Genomic DNA, 20,649 nt, shown 5'->3' on the forward strand with positions numbered 1-20,649 from the left:
TAGCTCATTTTAGAGATGAAGAAACTAAGGCAAACAGGGTAAATTGTCTTGACCAGGATCACAAAGCTGGTAAGTATATAAGGCCAAATTTAAATTCAAGAGGGTGAGTTTAACTTTGAGCCCAGCAATCTATGCACTGCACCACCTTGCAACTTAGAACTCAGATTACTTGCTAAGATTAAGCAACTCACATGAACTATTTTTTTCCAACCATGATATACATGTCAAAAGCTTTTATTTGCCACTTAGAGCTGGTGACATTTATTTGGGAGGGATAGACTAATATTGGGAAAACCCTTCCTCTGATAGCTATTAGATGTCTGACTATGGACTTATGATTTATTCCTTTTCAGCCCCTTTGCATCCCAGCAAAACTGGAACATTTATTTGCTGTTCCCTATATGTAACATTAGGTCTACTCTTTAGTTGCCTTTGCACAGAATATATCTCATGTTTTGAATAATCTATTTCCTCACCTGCATCTCTTAGAATACTGAGCTTCTTTCAAGGCTTAGGTAATGTGTCAACTGCCACAAGATGCCTTTCCCAATATCTTAAGGTTACAAGGCAGGGATTCAAGCTTTCTCCCCACCCTCTTCCATTACCTTGTATTTATTTTGTATTTAGTTATCAGCATATATGTATTATATATAATATAAATGCATATAAATATACCTCATGTAGAATATAAGCTTCTTGAGAACAGAGATATTTTCTTCTTTTCTCTCTCCCTTCTTTCTCTTTCTTCTTTCCTTTTCTTCTCTCCCTCTCTTCCTTTTTCTTCTCTCCCTCCCTCTTCCTTTGTTTCTTTTTTTATGTTTCCTTTTTCAGTGTTTCACTCTCTTTTTCTGTCTGTACACCCCTAAGCTTTAGGGACAACCTGTGCAAAAATACAAAAATGGGAGGAGTATGCTAAATGAAACATGGCAAGGAATCTACTTCAACTTGAGCTCCAGAAAGGTAGTACTATATAAAAGGGATGAAAAAAATCTATTAGATCAAAGTTGTAAAAACAATTTATATCAACGTATAAAAAAATCATCCACTAAAATTCTTATTGCATGCTTCTGTGGAATGTAGATAAAATTCTTGAAGTCTATAACATCAGAGCATAAACTATGGACAGTCCTTCCAAACTGGAAAGGCTTAGAGTAAAAATCCTGTGAAAAATTACTTCCAATCTAAGAAACAGCTTGAGTTTAAAGATTATCTAAAATTAGAATCCATCTCCCGAGACAAACACAGGAACTATATGAACACAACCACAAAACACTCGCCACACAACTAAAACTAGACTTGAGCAATTGGAAAAACATTAACTGCTCATGGATAGGACAAGCCAATATAATAAAAATGACCATCCTACCCAAATTTATTTATCTATTTAGTGCCATACCCATTGAACTCCCAAAATATTTCTTTATTGATTTAGAAAAAAACCATAACAAAGTTCATTTGGAATAACAAAAGATCAAGGATATCCAGGGAAATAATGAAAAAAAAAACACAAATGATGGGGGCCTTGTAGTCCCTGACCTTAAACTATATTACAAAGCAGCAGTCATCAAAACAATTTGCTACTGGCTAAGAGACAGAAAGGAGGATCAGTGGAATAGACTGGGGGCAAGAGACCTCAGCAAGACAGTATATGATAAACCCAAAAATCCCAGCTTTTGGGACAAAAATCCAATATCAGATAAAAACTGCTGGGAAAATTGGAAGACAGTGTGGGGGAGATTAGGAATTGAACAACACCTCACACCCTACACCAAGATAAATTCAAAATGGGTGAATGACTTAAACATAAAGAAGGAAACCATAAGTAAATTGGGTAAACACAGAATAGTATACATGTCAGACCTTTGGGAGGGGAAAGACTTTAAAACCAAGCAAGACATAGAAAGAGTCACAAAATGTAAAATAAATAACTTCGAGTACATCAAATTAAAAAGCTTTTGTACAAACAAAACCAATGTAACTAAAATCAGAAGGGAAACAACAAATTGGGGAAAAATCTTCATAAAAACCTCTGACAAAGGTTTAATTAATAAAGAGCTAAATCTATTGTACAAAAATCCAAGCCATTCTCCAATTGATAAATGGGCAAGGGACATGGATAGGCAGTTTTCAGATAAAGAAATCAAAACTATTAATAAGCACATGAAGAAGTGTTCTAAATCTCTTAAAATCAGAGAGATGTAAATCAAAACAACTCTGAGGTATCACCTCACACCTAGCAGATTGGCTAACATGATAGCAAAGGAAAGTAATGAATGCTGGAGGGGATGTGGCAAAGTAGGGACATTAATTCATTGCTGGTGGAGTTGTGAACTGATCCAACCATTCTGGAGGGCAATTTGGAACTATGCCCAAAGGACGATAAAAGAATATCTACCCTTTGATCCAGCCATAGCACTGCTGGGTCTGTACCCCAAAGACATAATGGACAAAAAGACTTGTACAAAAATATTCATAGCTGCGCTCTTTGTGGTGGCCAAAAACTGGAAAACGAGGGGATGCCCTTCAATTGGGGAATGGCTGAACAAATTGTGGTATATGTTGGTTATGGAATACTATTGCTCAAAAAGGAATAATAAAGTGGAGGAATTCCATGGAGACTGGAACAACCTCCAGGAAGTGATGCAGAGCGAGAGGAGCAGAACCAGGAGAACATTGTACACAGAGACTAATACACTGTGGTATAATCGAACGTAATGGACTTCTCCATTAGTGGCGGTGTAATGTCCCTGAACAATCTGCAGGGATCTAGGAGAAAAAACACTATTCATAAGCAGAGGAAAAAACGTGGGAGTAAAAACACCGAGGAAAAGCAACTGCCCAACTACAGCGGTTGAGGGGACATGACAGAGGAGAGACTCTAAACGAACACTCTAATGCAAATACTAACAACATGACAATGGGTTCGAATCAAGAACACATGTGATACCCAGTGGAATCACGTGTCAGCTATGGGGGAGGTAGGAAAAGAAAATGATCTTTGTCTTTAATCAATAATGCTTGGAAATGATCAAATACAATATTATTTATAAAAAAGATTATCTAAAATTGACCACCAGATTATTAATTTTTTTTTATTAATGACATATATTAAAGAGAGGTCACAATATGCATTGTCAGAAGGAGTAGACAGAACTGAAATCATGGATCCATGATTTATTGAATAAATAAATCATAGGAAATGGGATAATCCCTTAAAATATTTGATAGTTCATAGGGCTTTACTAACATATTTTCTATATTTATATTTTTGTTCATGATAAGCTAATATTTCTAATTTTTCTCAGTCTCTTGAAAATAGGCAACACAAAGCAGTGTATGTTTGCATATGACATTTCAATCATGGCAAATGTCATATGCAAACATACACTGCTTTGTGGAGGCATTGGAAGGAAAATAAACTTATTGTCACCTTGGTAGAAAGATACAAAAGTCCTCCAATGAGCATGCAATATATTTAGAAAGAGAGAATATGCAAATTTTTGCAAATAAAAATTATTTACTAGTTAAAAACTTCATATCAACAAAATGTACTGAAAGTGAATTGTATACATGATCAGGGGACAAAGAATAAATTTATCATGATGAGTTAACATCAAAGAAGGCTCCCTAGAAATACATTGATTTGGATATTGGAGTTGATGAAAGGTATTTTTTAAAAAGGAATTTAAAAACCTTAGAATAATACCCTTAGACTCAGCTGGTTTTGTTTCTAAGGAGGTCAGGGGAAAAGTAAAAGAGCCTCTATGTTCCAAAATATTTATAGTAGCTCTTTTTATAGTGGGAAAGAATTGGAAATTGAAGGGATGTCCATCACTTGGGGAATAGCTAAATAAATAGTGGTATATGATTATAATGAAATACTAATGTGCCATAAGAAATGGTGAGTAGGTTAATTCTTTTTTTTTGAACTTGGAAGGACTTACATGAAATAATGAAGAATAAAATGAATGGACTCAAGAGAACAGCTATAGAATTCATATTTAGAGAATGACTTTTGAATTTCCATCTCCAGAGAAAGAGCTGATAAGTAGAAACATGAAAGACAATTTATATATAAATATTTTTTGTCTAGTGCATGGAGGGGAAAGAAGGGCTGTGATATCTGAGAATAAAATCTATTAAAACTTAAAAAAATTTTAATATAAAAAGGAATAATAATAAATTGCTTTAAAAAAGTATCTATGGTTCAAATAATGATATACTTTTACCCAGAAAACTTACAGAATTGTTCTAACATACACATATCTTTGGTAGATATGACTCATGGACAATGGTCTAGGGCCACACTTAAGCATCAATAAGAGGACAGGCTTGATTGCCTTTAAGAAATTTTATATTTCTTTTAATGACTCCTGCTTCTCTCTGAATGAAAGTTCTATCTTTTTATGTATTTCTAAGCAATTTCTTTCAAGTTCTGAACTTAATTGCCACAAATATTACCATGTAGAAAACATCCCCATTACATATCACTTACCTGTTTAAAATATAATAATAATAATAATAATAATAATAATAATAACAGCTAAGTAATAGGACAGATAGAACATAAGATTTGGAATCAGGAAAGCCCAAGGTTTTAAATCTCATCTCAGATACTTATTAACTGTTTGACCTTGGGCAAGTCACTTAACCTGTGTGTCTCAGGTTCCTCATCTGTAAAACAGAGATAATAATAGCAATCGTAAGGTATTATTATGAGAATCAAAATAATATATGTAAAATGCTTTGCAAACCTAAAAGGATTATATAGGTATTAGATATTCTTATTATTCATAATAATAAATCTCTCATGTTACTTTGAAAACTTGTTTATGCTTCCTCCTGAATTGTCTTCTTGCCTATAATTTTTTTTTCTTGGCATCAAAAAAGGGCTAACCATCATTCCAACTCCAATTTAAAAACTGAGGAAAAGGAAAAAAATATATAGAAATAAACATATTCAGGTGAAGTGAATCCAAACAGCAACCATGTACAAATATAGATAGATAGATAGATAGATAGATAGATAGATAGATAGATAGATAGATAGATAGATAAAGATATATATGTATATATATATATATACACATATAAATCTTTCTGTCCCCTTGAGTCAATCATCTCACTATTAGAAGGCTGGTAACATGCTTCATCATCAGTCTCTGGAGACCTAGTTAGTCATTTTATTGTTCAAAGTTCTTAAGTCTTTCAAAATTATTTTCCTTCACATTGAGTGCTATCTTTGCTTAAATTTCCCCCTAGTTCTGTTCACCTCACTCTGCACCAGCTATTACTATCCAAGATTCTCTGAAAGTGTCTCTCTTATTATTTCATTGCACAAAGATGTCATATTTTTTCATATGCTTATTGTTCAGCCATTGCATAAATGATAAACACTCCCTTAAAATTCCAATTTTTTTGCCCCTTTCCTCTTTTTAATCCTCCCTCTCAAGATCATGAAATTTGTTTTTCTTATCTTCCTCTTAAATACTTTTTGTTTATAGTGGGAGTTGTCAGGTCTTTTATGATCCTTTCTGTGGTTCCTTGTATTTTCTAGCTTCTTTCATTTTCTTTTCTTTGACCTGGATGTGCTGGATTTGGAATAGGTTTGGAGTTTTAATTCTGGGATTTTTTTCAAGTGGCAAATCTGTCTTCACTTTGCTTTCTGACTCTGATCATTCTAGGCAGTTGTCATTTTTTAATTTCTTGAAATACAATGTACAAAGGTAGACAGATGCCTCAGTGGATATAGTATCAGGTCTGGAGTTGGGACGACCTGGGCTCAATCTGGCCTCAGGCACTTCCTAGCTGTGTGAAGCTGAGTAAATAACTTAACTGTTTACCTCATCTCTGCCTGTTCTATATTAAGAGTTGATACTAGGACAGAAGGTAAGAATTTTTTTATAAAATAGTGTTCAGACTTTTTAAATCATGGTTTTGAAGGGGTCCATGATTTAAAAATCATTTCTCCTTATCTGTGTAATGTCAATTTTTAAAATTTTTTAAATAGCAGAGACCTTATATTTTCTTTTTTTCCGTTTTTTTTGTTGTATTTTGATATTTCTTGATATTTCGTGGAGTCACTGATTTCTGTATGATCTGTTCTAATTTTAGGTAATCTGTTACTTTAGTAAGTAAGGTACATTATTTTCTCTTCTAAGCTAGTTATTATGCTCCCAATTCTTTCCTCCTGGGCTTTTATTTCATATCTATAAATCTCTTGCTTTATTTCTTCTAGGTTTTCATGTGGGTTTTGATGATTTTTTTTCCTTTTAAGTCTCTCTCTGCATGTATTTGTTATGGAGTTATTTTCTTCATCTAGGCTCTACTTTAAGGTATCTTTAAATCTATAATGATTTGTTTTATACTACTCATTTTTTGGCTTAATCCTCTTTCAAGCTTCTTCTTTCCTAGGATCACTTCTTCCTATTATACTTTTGGGTGAGGTGATCATCTCTAGTTGATCTCACCCTAGATTTCCTGGGTTACTATGCTTGCCTCCTGATATTAAAAATACCTGGATTTTGAAGGTTCAGAGAACTAGATCTTCAGTCTTTTACCACATCTTAGTGTATAGACTGCTTAGAAACTTGGAGCTCCTCAAAGCCTGAAATGTCCCACTCTGCATTGTATTGTATTGCACTATTTGCTACCACCTCTAGGGACTTGTGAACTCCCTTCTATTTGTTTCCAATGATTCCCTGGGATATTTTAGTTAGGGGAGGGTTCATTTTTTTCTGCCTTTGAACACAGATCCATGCAGTCTCATGCCAATGTTTCCAGAGAGTCTCCAGTCTGGTTGAGAGGCTGCAACCCTGTTTTCCTGAACTGGCACTGACTTGCTTGAGATTCACTTTCATATAATTTTGGGGATTTTGGCTGACTTTTGTACAGTTCTGGAAATAGTCTCTGTATTTTCTCATTGGATTTCTTTTTTTTTTTTTTTAATTCTTACCTTCCATCTTAGAATCAAAACTGTGCATTGGTTCTAAGGCAGAAGAGTGGTAAGGGCTAGGCATTGGGGGTCAAGTGACTTGCCTAGTCACATAGCTAGGAAGTGTCTGAGGCCAGATTTGAACCCAGGACCTCCCATCTCTGGGTTTGGCTCTCAATCCACTGAGTAATCCAGCTGCCCCCTCTCATTGGATTTCTTAATCATTGGAGTATAGTATGTGATAGCTAAATACTCTGCCTTCTTTCATCTTGGCCAGAAGCCAGTTGTTGTTATTGTTGTGGTTGATGAGTGGCATTGTATGGCTGTGATTCATCCTCCTGCAAATAAATAAATAAACAAACATAGATAGATAGATAGATAGATAGATAGATAGATAGATAGATAGATAGATAGAACCACCCAAGGGTGAGGAATTAAGTCTCTCTTCTTATCCCTCATTTTGATTCCCCATTGGAAAAATTATAAAGGTTATGTTTCTTTGGATATACATAATAATGGGATTTTAGTGCTAGCACAAATATAAAGACCATCTAATCTTAATTTGATTCACAGATTTTACAGATGAGGAAATTGATACCCAAAGAGGTTAATTGACTTGGCTAGCTTAATGGCAGAGCTGCTATGAGAAAGCAGGCCTTCTGACCCCAGTGTTCTTTCCTTATATCATGCTACCACCTAAAATACCTTTTTTAAGAGTATAGAAAGCCATGTCCAAGAATCAGTGAAAAAGTAGCAAGTTCCTATAGATTCATTGGATATGTATAATAGCAAATTCAGTTTATTTCAACTACATTTTATATGAAATTATATACCTTTGGGGTCTCATAAAGTCTGAAAACCATAGAGATGAAAGAATCCTGTATAGAACTATTTCCTATAATAATTTTAAGTCTTTACCCTAGCATAATACACATGTACCATGCCTATTTATCCTCCTCACTCTTCTTCCAAGTAAATGTTGTGATTGAAGAAAATTGGGCACAGACAGGAAGAAATCACATTGGAACATAGATCATCGGGGGAAGGAAGAGAGGGAGTTGCATGGAAGTTTGAAGGAGAGACAGTTGGAACCCCAGCTGCCTGGAGTTCATTCTTCTGCCTGAAGGTGGTTTGAGGGCAGACCCCTTCATCTCCTCTCTGGCCATTACCTTACTACTTCTGTGAACTGAAGGAATAGTCAGTCTTGCCCAAAAGAGACCCTGGCAGAGATATTGCCATTCTTTTTCTGAGAAAATATTTCATTTCTTTTTTTTAAGAGACTTATCCAAAGCCTTCAATCAATCTTACAATTCAAAAGAATAGGGAAACCTTTTCCCCTTTTCCCCAACCTCACCACTATTCCCTTCTCCCCAAAAGAATAAAAGTTCCTTTAACTAAGGAATTGAGTTTGAAGGATTATTGTTACTAGAGAGAAAAATTAATTTGCCATCTATGAAGAAACCTTCCATTAAGTTGATGGGTGAAGAAAAGGACAGGAAGTGAAGAAGGAAGGGGCCCAAGATTCAGCCTCTTTCTTTTGCTTACTTCCTGGTGTAACTTTTGATTTCCCAATTACATTTCACCAAGTTCCCTCTCTAGTACAATGTGAAAAGTATTATACTTCTCATGCTAATATAATGTTTCAGAACCTACATAATCAGAATAACCTTGTTTATCTAATCTTGAAGAAAATAGATCCATTATAGGGCTAATGTGGTTTATGGAACATGTTGGAATTGCATGCACTGGTTGCCGTAGATTCTGAAACAACAGAGAATGAGCCAAACATGTTTAAGATGTTAGGTATTTCCTACTAGAAACAGTCAAGGATAGTTCCTGCTTTAGGTTAGATGGTTCCTGAAATAAAGGGCTCAGGGTTGCAAAATATTTATGAATCAATTGTGACAATCCACCTAGACTTCCTAGAGCCTTAAAATGTTGAATGACTAAGGTTTTTTACACTCAATAATTAGTTTCTTTTTTGCTTTTCATATTAATGGAGAAAGAAGTACTGCCAGACATCCTATGAACATGAATGTTCTAACTAAGGTTCTCAAGCCATAAAGCTACGCTACACTTGAACAAGGATCATAGATTTAGAGCTGGAAAGCATGCTAGGAACCATTTAGTCTAATTCCTTAATTTGACACATATAAAGCTAAAAGAAAAAGTAATTATCTTACTCAAAGTCACAAAGACTGTAAGTAATGAAGCCAGGTCCTCCAAAGTCAAATCCAGGCATCTTTCCAATATATCACACAGCTTCTACTATAACACTGGACTCTCCCTCTCCTCCCTCTCATACTGATTTAGGGAAAATGCAGCCTCCCCTCAAACAAACAATCCTTATTTTAGTTTCTGTGGACACTTTTCTATTGTCTTGATCCCCTATCACAGATACTGTTTAGAATTTGATACCCTATACTAGCAGATGTTACTATAGCCAGATCATAATGGAAGACTGTAGGTCATAATTTGCCTACTTTGAAAACTGGAAAGATTCAGAAGATTAGAGCTGAAAGGAACCTTAGAATCATCTCATCCATTGGTCTAATTTAATGGATGACAAAACCGAGGCCCAAAGATGCTGAATACTTTATCCAAGATCACAGAGTTAGCATTATAAATTTTCTTGCTTTTATTAATGTCTCTACAAATCACTACAGTCAGGAAAACTGTAAGTAAGAGACTGGTGCCATTCTATTTGGCTTTGAAATGTCTGTTTCTGGGTAGATACTCAAGCTAAAAGTAGGGTGTCACTTCCATAAAACAATCTTCTTCCTCTGTATCACAAAGGCTTCTGACATAAGTGACAGTTTATAATAGATCTGAAGGTTTAATTTCATTATGAGTCACAGTGAGGAAGCTTTTTTTCCTCTTAAAGATTAGTCCATTTGCTAAACATTTGCAACTTTTTACTATTTAAAAGGGCCTCTATTTAATTTTGATATATTTGAGCCCATAACTCTATAGTATGTCATTAACCCATTTTGTAGGATAAGTTCCTTAAGTCCAGCATAATCTATTTTAGGGACATTCAATGCAAAAGTCAATTCAAGAATAATCATGGAAATAACTATGGAAATAAGATGAAAATTTGTGCTACGAACTCATTCTGTCTTGTCAGTTTTCTTCACAAAAGCATTTCTTTAACTCGGGATTTTTGCTTTATTCTTCTTTGTCCTATCTTAGAGATTTTTCATGAACATCTTATCTATCCTATCACCTTCAATGTAACACATGTTAACTAAGAGCTTTAATGAGATGTTAGTCTGCCCATTGCTAATGGATATTACTAGGTGTTCCTATTGACCTGGAAAGGTATAAAATGATGCTGATGATGGTCTCCATCTGTCTCTATGGGCAAGTCAAGCTAAGCCTAGATACATTCATTATTAGAAGAGGGGCTACTTGCCAATGAATGTTTGGCATCATAGTAAATATCATGGGAAAGTAACAATCTGCCTAAGTGATGGGAATTCCAACCAAGATGAAATTATGTTATTTTTGAAGTGTAGCAATCTACCCAATGAAGTTATTGGATGGGGAAAGGAGGCATCTTTACTATGTTAATAGAAAAGAACTATGATCTAGAGAAGCTATCATATTAACTTTCCCATAACTAAATATTCAAAATGAGAAACATTACAGCATAGTCAATATGAGGGCTTTTTTGTTTATGTATGCATATTTGTTACAAGGGTTTTATTTTTATTTTCTCTTTTTTTCAGTGAGAAGGAGAAGAAGAAGAAATAAATACTTGCTAATTGACAGTAAAATTTATTTGGAAAAAATTATTCAACACAAAAGATTTCAAAGAGTTGTCCTTGAGACCCTTTTTGAAGTCTGTGAGATCAATATTATTTTTAAAATAATATTAAGACATTTTGATTTCTAAAATAGTAAATATCAATTGATATAACTCCCATAAACAAAAGCTTTTTGGGGTCCTCAATAACTTTAGAGACTGTCAAGGAGACCCCAAACTCAAAAGTTTGAAAACCACTGACTTGACCTTCTCCCTCCCACTAGAAAATGGGCAAGCAATATATCTAGGTCCTCTATTTGTGGACTACAATCATACATATCTTCAAAAATTCTTGCTTAATTTCAGAATGTATGACCCTCTTTAAAATTAAATATAAAAATTTGGGCAAGTCCTAATTGTCAGCACAAATTTTAATAAGTACTCCGATATCCTTATAGCTCTGGATGCTTTTCTTCTGCTCACATTTGTCATCATCAGCTACATCAACACTTTAGTTCTATCAGATATAGTGGGAGAAAATATTGTGGGTTGATAAAAAAAAAATGGATCTTGGCTGGCTAATGTTTTTGTTTTTCTTTCCATCAATCTGTAAGGTGATATCACAATGTTTTTTAGACAACAGCTGGCTAAATTCTTTTTCTTAGAACTGCTATTCATTGAATTCATTGGAAACCAACCAAGTCTTAAATAAAGCATGCCACATATTTTCAAAGCTTATTATAAAACAATGGCAATGCAGGATCTATTCCATCAATTTTCTTAATTTTTAAGAGAAATCTTTTATTGGCAAAAGGGTTCTGGATTCCATTTAGTCACTAAAATCAACATTGAGATTAAATTGTATGACAGGGTAAAGTAGTGATTTTCCAAGAACAATAAAATCTTGTTTCTCCTGTGGACAACACCATAATTCTACTCCTTCTCTACTGTCCCCCAGGAATATCGGGAGAGCAATTACTGCTTTCCTGTTAAAACCACAGGCACAGTGTTGCAATATGCATAATGAGAACTGATTTTCTTGACCCTTGATTCAGGAAAGGAAATCAAAGCAAAGCAAAGGAGAAAAAAGATAAAGCAAAGAAAAATGCTTTGTAAAAACTCTACTGAAAGTGGAAATCATCTACCATGTCTAGGAAAGTGTGATTAACTTTCTCCCAATCCCAGGAAGTAAGAAAGAAAACAAGCATTCATGATGTTTTTATTTATATACCAGGCACTATATAATATGCAAGGAATACAAATATAAGTAAATAATATTGCATATTTTCTCTGACTTTCTTTTTCCACCCTCTCAGTTAAGTAGTGGAAAAAATTTCTTCTCTTCATCAGTTTGTCTTTTTAAATTTTCTGTGCCCTTTTCTACAAATAATTCTTTCCTTCATTTTCTTCAATATTTATCTCCCCTCTCTATCTAGTCTGGACTATTTTTAGTCCATTATTTCTTTAGTCTGTGCTCATCATAAATTTAAGGCTTCCAGGGTACCTATTTTGGGTTCCCTTTTATAAACAGGTTTTATAGTACTACTACCACATAGATATTTCAACCTGCTCCTGTTTTCTGTTGTGCCTTAATCTGTTAAATACCAATTTCTAAAGATAATGGAATGTTGTCCACAGGTAGGAATTTTTCTGCGTCTCTGATTATGCAGTTTGTTATTGACTTTTGACCTCTTTGTGGCCATTTTACACCTATTTGCCATAAAATCTCCTCTCTGGGCCCATGTCCTCCCCTTCTTATGGGTGTATGTCAGTTATACTCAAGAGTTTTGATTCACTTTCTCTTGAGGTGAGATAGAGGGTTTGCCAACCAAATTTCTCCATTAGTAGTTCCCCATACTACCTAAAGCAATGTATCCCCCTTTCCTCTTGTTTCAGTCCCTCTCTTTGTCTCCTTACCCCTTATCCTATAGATTCTATTCTTCCTGAGAAAATACAGAAGTAATTTTCTTTTCATTGTTAACCTTTGACTTCATTAGGACACATCAAATATCTTCTATATCTTCTTCATCCCCTCTCTTCTCACTTACACAGCCTCACATTCTGTAATATAGTACCAGAAAAACATCAATTCACTTCTAGGCAGGGTTTTGTGATATTTGATCAATGATGTTTCAGATCTATTCCTCCATCATTAATTACATTTGACTTCTATTTTTATCTTTATCTTCATGTGTACCATTAGAAAGAAGTCTCTTAATGTACTCTTTGATGTTGTTACTTGTAATAGAGAGTTAGTCTGGTGGTAAAGAGAGAGAGGGAGAAAGAGTAGAGACCTCCCCTCTCAAATTGGGGTTCAGGAGGAGAGACACTGCTGTTTAACTTGGCCAAGGGAGAGGAGAGCAGGAGTGTGTAGTTTCCCCCTTTAGCCTCCCCTCAGCTATGGCTGCTCAATCCCAAAATGCCTCTTGACTTCCCTCTACTACTAATATATAGAGGTTCCCTCCTCTATGAGAGAGAGAGTTATCCTCCCCTCTCAAGTTGAAACTGTTTCCCACTCACACTAGAATCAGTTGGGAAAACATCAAACTTTATTCTAACTGAATAATAATAACATAGGGAAATGTCTGTGGGAAGGGTTTTTGTGAGGAAAGAGGGAAAAAGGCATGCCTATTCTAGCTACCCTTACCTCCCTCCTCAAGTTGGGGAACCCAGACCTTGGCAGCCTTAGGCCCCTAAGAGATTCAGGCTTGGACAGCCCTGGTCTTGGTCCACAGGCACAGTTCAGACCCAGGGCACCAGGAGATGTGAGGTGATCTTGTCAGCTGCTTGGCTATCTTCTCCAACTGCCCCTTCAGTTGGCAATTGGTGGGGAAAAGGATTTCCAATCACCAGGAGAAGAAGTAAGTCTTTCCTCAGGAGCAAAGTCTTGACCAGACCTCTCCTTGGCTATCTCAGGATTGAGAACTAAATGCCTCTCTGACAGAAACTCTTGCTCTCCCAAGATTCCAGAACATCTCCTGAGCCCCCTCCCCAGCTGTGGCTGAGACTCCATCAATTTCCCATACTGTAACTCCAGTTCTAGGGTTTGAAACCTCTCACATCCTAAAGGTAATGACAACTATAATAACTGCTAGTATTGTAAAGATTAAAATTTAGGGGAGACTGAGGCAGGTAGAAATTAGTTTCTCTCTGCAAGGAGTATTATATTTTAGAGGTTTTTAAGGGTTGAGAATTTAAGAATATACAAGTAAGAAAAGGCACGTGCCTGGTGGGCCATGAGGCCCACCCAAAATTTCACTCACATCATGAGACGCGTCTGTTTGCCAGAGGAGACAGGAAGTAAAGAGACCCAAAAGCCTTTGCAATCAGGTTAAATACCCCATCTCATTCTCAGCCCAGGTGAGGTTACAAAGCATTCTGGGGAAGTGGAGCAAGGGCTTCTGGGGATTGAAGTCCAGAGTTCAAATCCATTTTTACAGTATTTCAATGCCTCTTTAAGAAAGATCTGCAAAGAACTGGGAGAACATTTTACACAGTAACAGCAATATTATACAATGATTATCTGTGAAAGCTTGGCTACTCTCACCAATGTAATGATCTAGGGCAGTGACAGTGAATCTTTTAGAGCCTGAGTGCCCAAACTACAATCCTTATGTCACATGTGAGCCTCATGCCTTACCCCAGATTGGGGAGGGAGGAAGTGCTCCTAATGAGCTGCTGGACAGAAGGGCAGGTCATGTGAGAAATGTTCTTAGATGAGAATGGGGAGGGGAAGAGAGTAGCTCCTTCCAACATGCTCCAGAAAATGTACCATAGGCTCACCAACATGGATCTAGGGCAATCCTGAAACACTTATGAAGGGGAATGCTATCCACCTCCAGAAAAAGAACTGTTGGAGTCATCTTTCATATAAGTATATTGATGGTTTTATTCTAAGGTTTTGGTTATGTATATGAGTGCTCTTGTAACAATGATCAATATGGAAATTTGTTTTGCATGGCAATAAAAGTTAAATTCAATAAAAAGAAAAGTTTGCAAAGCATTTAACATATGTTCAAGGTCTTTATAAATCTTCAAGGTAGTTATTATTATTATCCAAATGTTACATGATTTACACATTCATCAATGGATTCACATAATGTAAATTTTTATTTTCATCTTCTAATTCCTTCCCAATCATCATCTCATTCCTCCACCAAATGAGAAAATAACAAAAACAAAATTGTCACAAATACATAAAATCAAGGGAAACATTTCTAAAGCAGCCATTAAAAAAAAAGTCTTCAATATGCACTCTGCGACGATAAGCACTGTATCTGGAGGTCTGCTACATTGTTCAGTGTTCCTTAGTCTTTCAAAATTTTAGTCTTTACAATATTGTTTTGATTGTACTAATTGTTCTCCTGACATCCAGTCACTCAAACAGACAAAAAAATGACAAGCAAAATCAAAAGAATGAAAACAGAAGAAAATATGAAACATCTTATTCCAAAATCAACTGTCCTGGAAAATAGATTGAGGAGAGAAAATATAAGAATTGTCAGATCTTTTTGTCAGATGGAAAGTAATGATCAAAAAAAAATAAAAGGTTAGACACAAGACTCTAAGAAATCATTAAGGAAAATTACATGGAATTTCTAGAATTAGAGAGTAAAATAAAATTGGAAGAATCCAAAAATCACCACTGGAAAGTCTCCAAGATGAAAATTCACAGAAACATGATAAGTTCCATAAGACTCAAGTTAAGGAAAAAATACAATAAACAAGAAAAATTAATTTAAACACTATGGAGCTGATGTCAGAATAACACAAGACCTAGGCAGCTTCAAATGTGAAGAATGAAGGGTGTGGAACACAATATTTCAAAAAGCAAAAGAGCTGTGTCTATGACCAAGAATAATATACCCTGGAAAAATCAGCATAATATATGGTGGGAAACGAACATTTAATGAACTAAATGAGTTTCAACTATTCTTGGAGGGAAAAAAAAGAGAACTCAGAAAATCTAATCTACAAGAACAATTAAGAAAGTAAACATGAAAAACCAATTATAAGGGACAAGACAGGGACAAATTGTTTAATTATTATATAGGAAAATATTTTTATAACTATTAAGGATCACATTATTACTTTGATAATGTGAAAGAATATATATAGATAGAAGACTTGAGGTGGAATTGAATATAATGCAATGAGCTAAAAGTGAACAATTATATTAAAAAGACAGGAATGGAAGAACTGTCACAGAGAAGTGGAGAAAGGGCTATACAGGAAGGAACCCTGACTTTAGAATATCTGGGTTAGAAAGGAAACAACATTTTATCAAACTCCCCTTATTAAACAAATGTGGTACTGAAATCCAAGCCAATAAGAGCAAAAACAGAGAAAGAAAACTATACACTAATTTCACTAATGAATATAAATACAAAAATCCTAAATAAAATGGTGGATAGACTACAATAATAAATCAAAAAGATTATGCCTCCTGAACAAACAAAATTCATACCAGAAATGCAGGGATCATTTGCTATGAGGAAAGGTATCAACATAATTGATTATATGATATGATATGATATAATTGATTATATTAATAACGGCAGTAATCAAAATATAATTATATCACTAGACGAAGAAAAATCTTTAATAAAATACATTCATTCCTATTTTTAAAAACACTGGAAAGCATATTTATAAATGGCATTTTTCTGAAAATGATACAAAACATCTACCTAAAACCATCAGCAACTACCATTTGTACCAAATAGAAGCTAGAAGCCTTTCCAATAAAATTGGGAGTGAAATGGGATTCCCATTATCACTAGTATTATGGAGTGAAATTCCAAATACAATCTCTCAAATAGAGGTCTCATATGTAAAATATAAAGAGAATTTTGTCAACTTTATAGGAATAATAGTCATCCTCCAATTGATAAATGGGCAAAAGATAAACAGAGTTTTCAGATAAATTAATCAAAGTCAAAGATAAGTATATGAAAAAATATTCTAAATCACTACTGATTAGGGAAAAGAAGTTGATGGAGTATAAACAACAAATTTCTGTAGACTTGATGAATACAAGAAAAAACTGGTTCTGTGAAAAGGCTAATAAAATTGAGAAACCTTTCGCTACCCTGTTTAAAGGGAAGAGGATAGAAAATCAAATCAATAAAACATCAAATGAGCATTGTAAATTCATAACAAAACTGGAAGAAATAAAGAGAGTAACCAGAACCTATGATCTACAGTTTTATGATGACAAAAAGAAGAGAGAATTATTTAAAAAATAAAAAATACCTAAACTCTCATAAAATTGAAGAGAAGTCTTAAATAACCTAATCTCATAAATGGAAACAGAAAGGAGCTACTAAAGAGAGGGGGAAACTACTCATTCCTTAAGGATTCATGGGCAGACCCTATCAAAATTTTAAAGAACAATTATTACCTACATCATATGTAATTCTCAAAAATCAAGAAAAAAGCACCATATGTAAATCTTTTTATGAGACATATATAACCATAATATAATAAGAATAAAACACAGAGGGAACATGGTAAGCCAAAATCATTCCTCAATATTGATTAAGTTTTTTTAAAAGACATCCTGACAAACAAATGACAGCAAGTTATCCATTAAATCATACTTTAAGACCAAGTTGGGTTTATGCCAAGGATACAGAGATGTTTTTACATTAGGAAAGCAATCAGCACAATTAATTACATTAAAAAACCCCAATACCCCAAACCACAAGCTTAACTCAATAGATACAGAACAATGTCTTTGACAAAGTAGAAAACAATTATCCTAAAAACTCTAAGTATATATATACCTTTCTCTAAAATAAAATAATAAATATCATATTCAATGGGGATATAATAAATTACTTTCCAATAAATGTGAGAATAAAGTGAAGGAGACTATTTCCCCTCTTTTATTTGACATAGTTCAGGAAATCATACTTATAACAATAAGATGTAAGAGAAATAAATGGCATAAATATAGGTAAAGAGGAGATAAAACTACCCTATTTCCTGAGGGCATAATGGTGTAGTTGAACAATTCTAGGGAATCAGCAGAGATCTAACTGAGATAATACCTTCAGCAAAATTGCAGGCTACAAAATAAATCCTCAAAAGTCAACTGGATTTATACATAACAATTACAAAATCCAAAAAGAAATATTAAAAATAGAAAGCCCATTTTAGTAACAAAAAGCCATACACACACATATATGCGTATATATGTCATTTAATTTTCTTTTGAATTTTCTTCTTTCCATTTCTCCTCCCCTTCCATTTGAGAAAGCATCATAAATAAAAGTATTACAAATATGTATAGCAAAATAAATTCCTGCATTAGCCATTTATAATTTTTTTTAGATACTTCAATCTTCACTTTGAGTTTTATCATCTCTCTATCTGGAAGTCCATTGTGTTGATCACAGTTCCCAAGTCTTTCAAAATTTTAAGTATTGAAATAAATTGCCCCATTCCAGTCCTTACTGCAGTGTCAAATTAATCTTCCTAATATGCAAATCTTACTATATCACCCTCTGCCTTTCAATTAACTCCAGTGACTCTCTATTATCTCCAGGATCAAATATAAAATCATGTGTCTGGATTTCAGTGTCCTTCATAACCTCACCTTTCTTGCCTTTCCAATTTTCTTACACTTTATTCCTATTCATGTAATTTAGGATCCAGTTTTATTAATTTCCTTGATGTTAATTGTACATGACACTCCATCTCAAGACTTTGAGCATTTTCACAAGCTATCCTCAAAGCCCACTTTCCTTCCTTCTCACTTCTTTCTTCTAGCTTTCCTTGTTTCCTTTAAGTCTAAGTTAAAATTCCCCTCACAAGGTCTTTCTTGTCCTCCTTAATTTTAATTCCTCTCTTTGAGATTATTCTTGCTATATACATATATATAAAGGATATGCATGTCTCCCCCAAATGAACAGGGAGGTCTTTAAGAGCAGACTTTGTTTACTTTATTTTGTTTTGTTTTGTTTTGTTTTTCTCTCTCTTTGTGTCTTCAAAGCTTATCATAGTGGCTTGATACATAATACATGCTTAATAAATGTTAAATGACCAATTGATTGGTTTATAGACTATGGACAACATACCGTTGGAACACCAAGGCAAAAAAAATCTTTGCATAGATGAAAATTGCAAAACTCTTTAGGGATAAAATAGTCTCTTTAAGGAATATTATTATATTGTTAGTGGCAGAAGCCATGAGTCAGAGAAAGCTGTAAAAATTTAGTTTTTATAGTAGCAAAAAAAAGGTATTCATTTAGCAAGAAATTTCTAGATTTTTTTTTAAACCCTTACCTTCTGTCTTGGAGTCAATATTGTGTATTGGCTCCAAGGCAGAAGAGTGGTAAGGGCTAGGCAATGGGGGTCAAGTGACTTGCCCAGGGTCATACAGCTGGGAAGTGTCTGAGGCCGAATTTGAACCTGGGACCTCCTCTCTCTAGGCTTGGCTCTCAATCCACTGAGCCACCCAGCTGCCCCCCATTTTTTTCTTTATCTTTTAGTATAATGCATTTATTTTTTTTTAGAATTTTTTCAGGGAAAGTTGTGAAACCTTTTGTTTAGAATAATAATTTCTACAAAGGGTTTTTATTTTAACATTTATCTTGAAGTAATGAAGATATTATGGGTAGTCCTGCTTAAGTTCATGGAAATTCCTTCAAAAATTCATGATATTAGCAATTTCAAAGACAAATAGATCTTCCATCAGTATTAAGAAGTTATGCTGGAAAATATTAAGTTATTGAAAAAAAAAACTTGAGCCATGTTCTAGTTCTTGAATGGTTGGCAAGATGTTTGCCCTAACCTTCAGGGCATGACTTATGTTCATTCATTAAAATTAATTAAATAAAAACATATAAATGTGACTTTAAAGAACAGATATATACTATATCACAGAAATTCTTGCTTCCTAAAAGGTCAAGAAAGAAAAGGAAAAAAATTCAAGTATCCATACCTTCTTTTTGGCATTCCACCACTACTATCCCCAATATTCCACCCCAACTCCCATCATGACTTTGATGAATTGTATCTCTTGCTCTTCCCAAATCAAAGGTGAAAAAAACAAATCTCAAACAATGCTACATTAAGACACAGAAACTGTCCAACCCTTTCAAACTGAGAATACCCCCCTCTTAAAATCCTATTTTTTGAGGGCATGCCCTTCAATTGGGGAATGACTCAACAAATTGTGGTATATGTTGGTGATGGAATACTATTGTGCTCAAAGGAATAATAAAGTGGAGTAATTCCATGGAGACTGGAACAACCTCCAGGAAGTGATGAAGAGTGAATGGAGCAGAACCAGGAGAACATTGTACACAGAGACTGATACACTGTGGTACAATTGAATGTAATGGACTTTTCCGTTAGTGGCAATGCAGTGATCCTGAACAACCCAAAGGGATCTAAGAGAAAGAATACTATCCACATTCAGAGGAAGATCTGTGGGACTAGAAACACAAAAGAAAAACAACTGCTTGATTACATGGGTCAAGGAGGATATGATTGGGGATATAGACTCTAAATGATCATCCTAGTTCAAACATCAACAACATGGAAATAGGTTCTGATCAAGGACACATGTAAAACCCAGTGGAATTGTGTGTCGGCTATGGGAAGGGGTGGAAGGAGGGGAGGGAGGGAAAGAATATGATTCTTGTAAACATGGAATAATGTGCTAAGTTGAATAAATAAAATTTTCAAAAAATAAATAAATGAATGAATTTTTAAATCCTGTTTTTCAGGATTCAGGTAAAATGAAATGTTGTCCTTTAAAAATGGCTACTCTTCCTCTACATATTTCACAGTATGCCAAAGATTTAGTACATTCTGACCAAGAGAGTTTCACCTTTAGGCATTTATTGCTCCTTGTCAAAGAGAGTTAACCCCCCCCCAAAAGAAATTATTTAGGACATCCTTTTTCAGGAAATATAATTAAATATATATATGTATAAATATAAAATATATAATT

The 20,649-nt window shown here is 34.4% G+C and overlaps 1 long non-coding RNA gene across 1 annotated transcript in view; it reads left to right on the forward strand.

The window, feature by feature from the left end:
• LOC107649000 (uncharacterized) overlaps nucleotides 1-20,649 on the forward strand; it is a 47,936-nt gene continuing 27,287 nt past the window's right edge. Inside the window, exon 1 of the long non-coding RNA XR_008911404.1 lies at nucleotides 1-69. This is a non-coding gene — a long non-coding RNA (uncharacterized LOC107649000). The remainder of the gene's footprint in view (nucleotides 70-20,649) is intronic.

This window comes from Monodelphis domestica, chromosome 4 (genome assembly GCF_027887165.1).
Source record: "Monodelphis domestica isolate mMonDom1 chromosome 4, mMonDom1.pri, whole genome shotgun sequence".
Classification (NCBI taxonomy): domain Eukaryota; kingdom Metazoa; phylum Chordata; class Mammalia; order Didelphimorphia; family Didelphidae; genus Monodelphis; species Monodelphis domestica.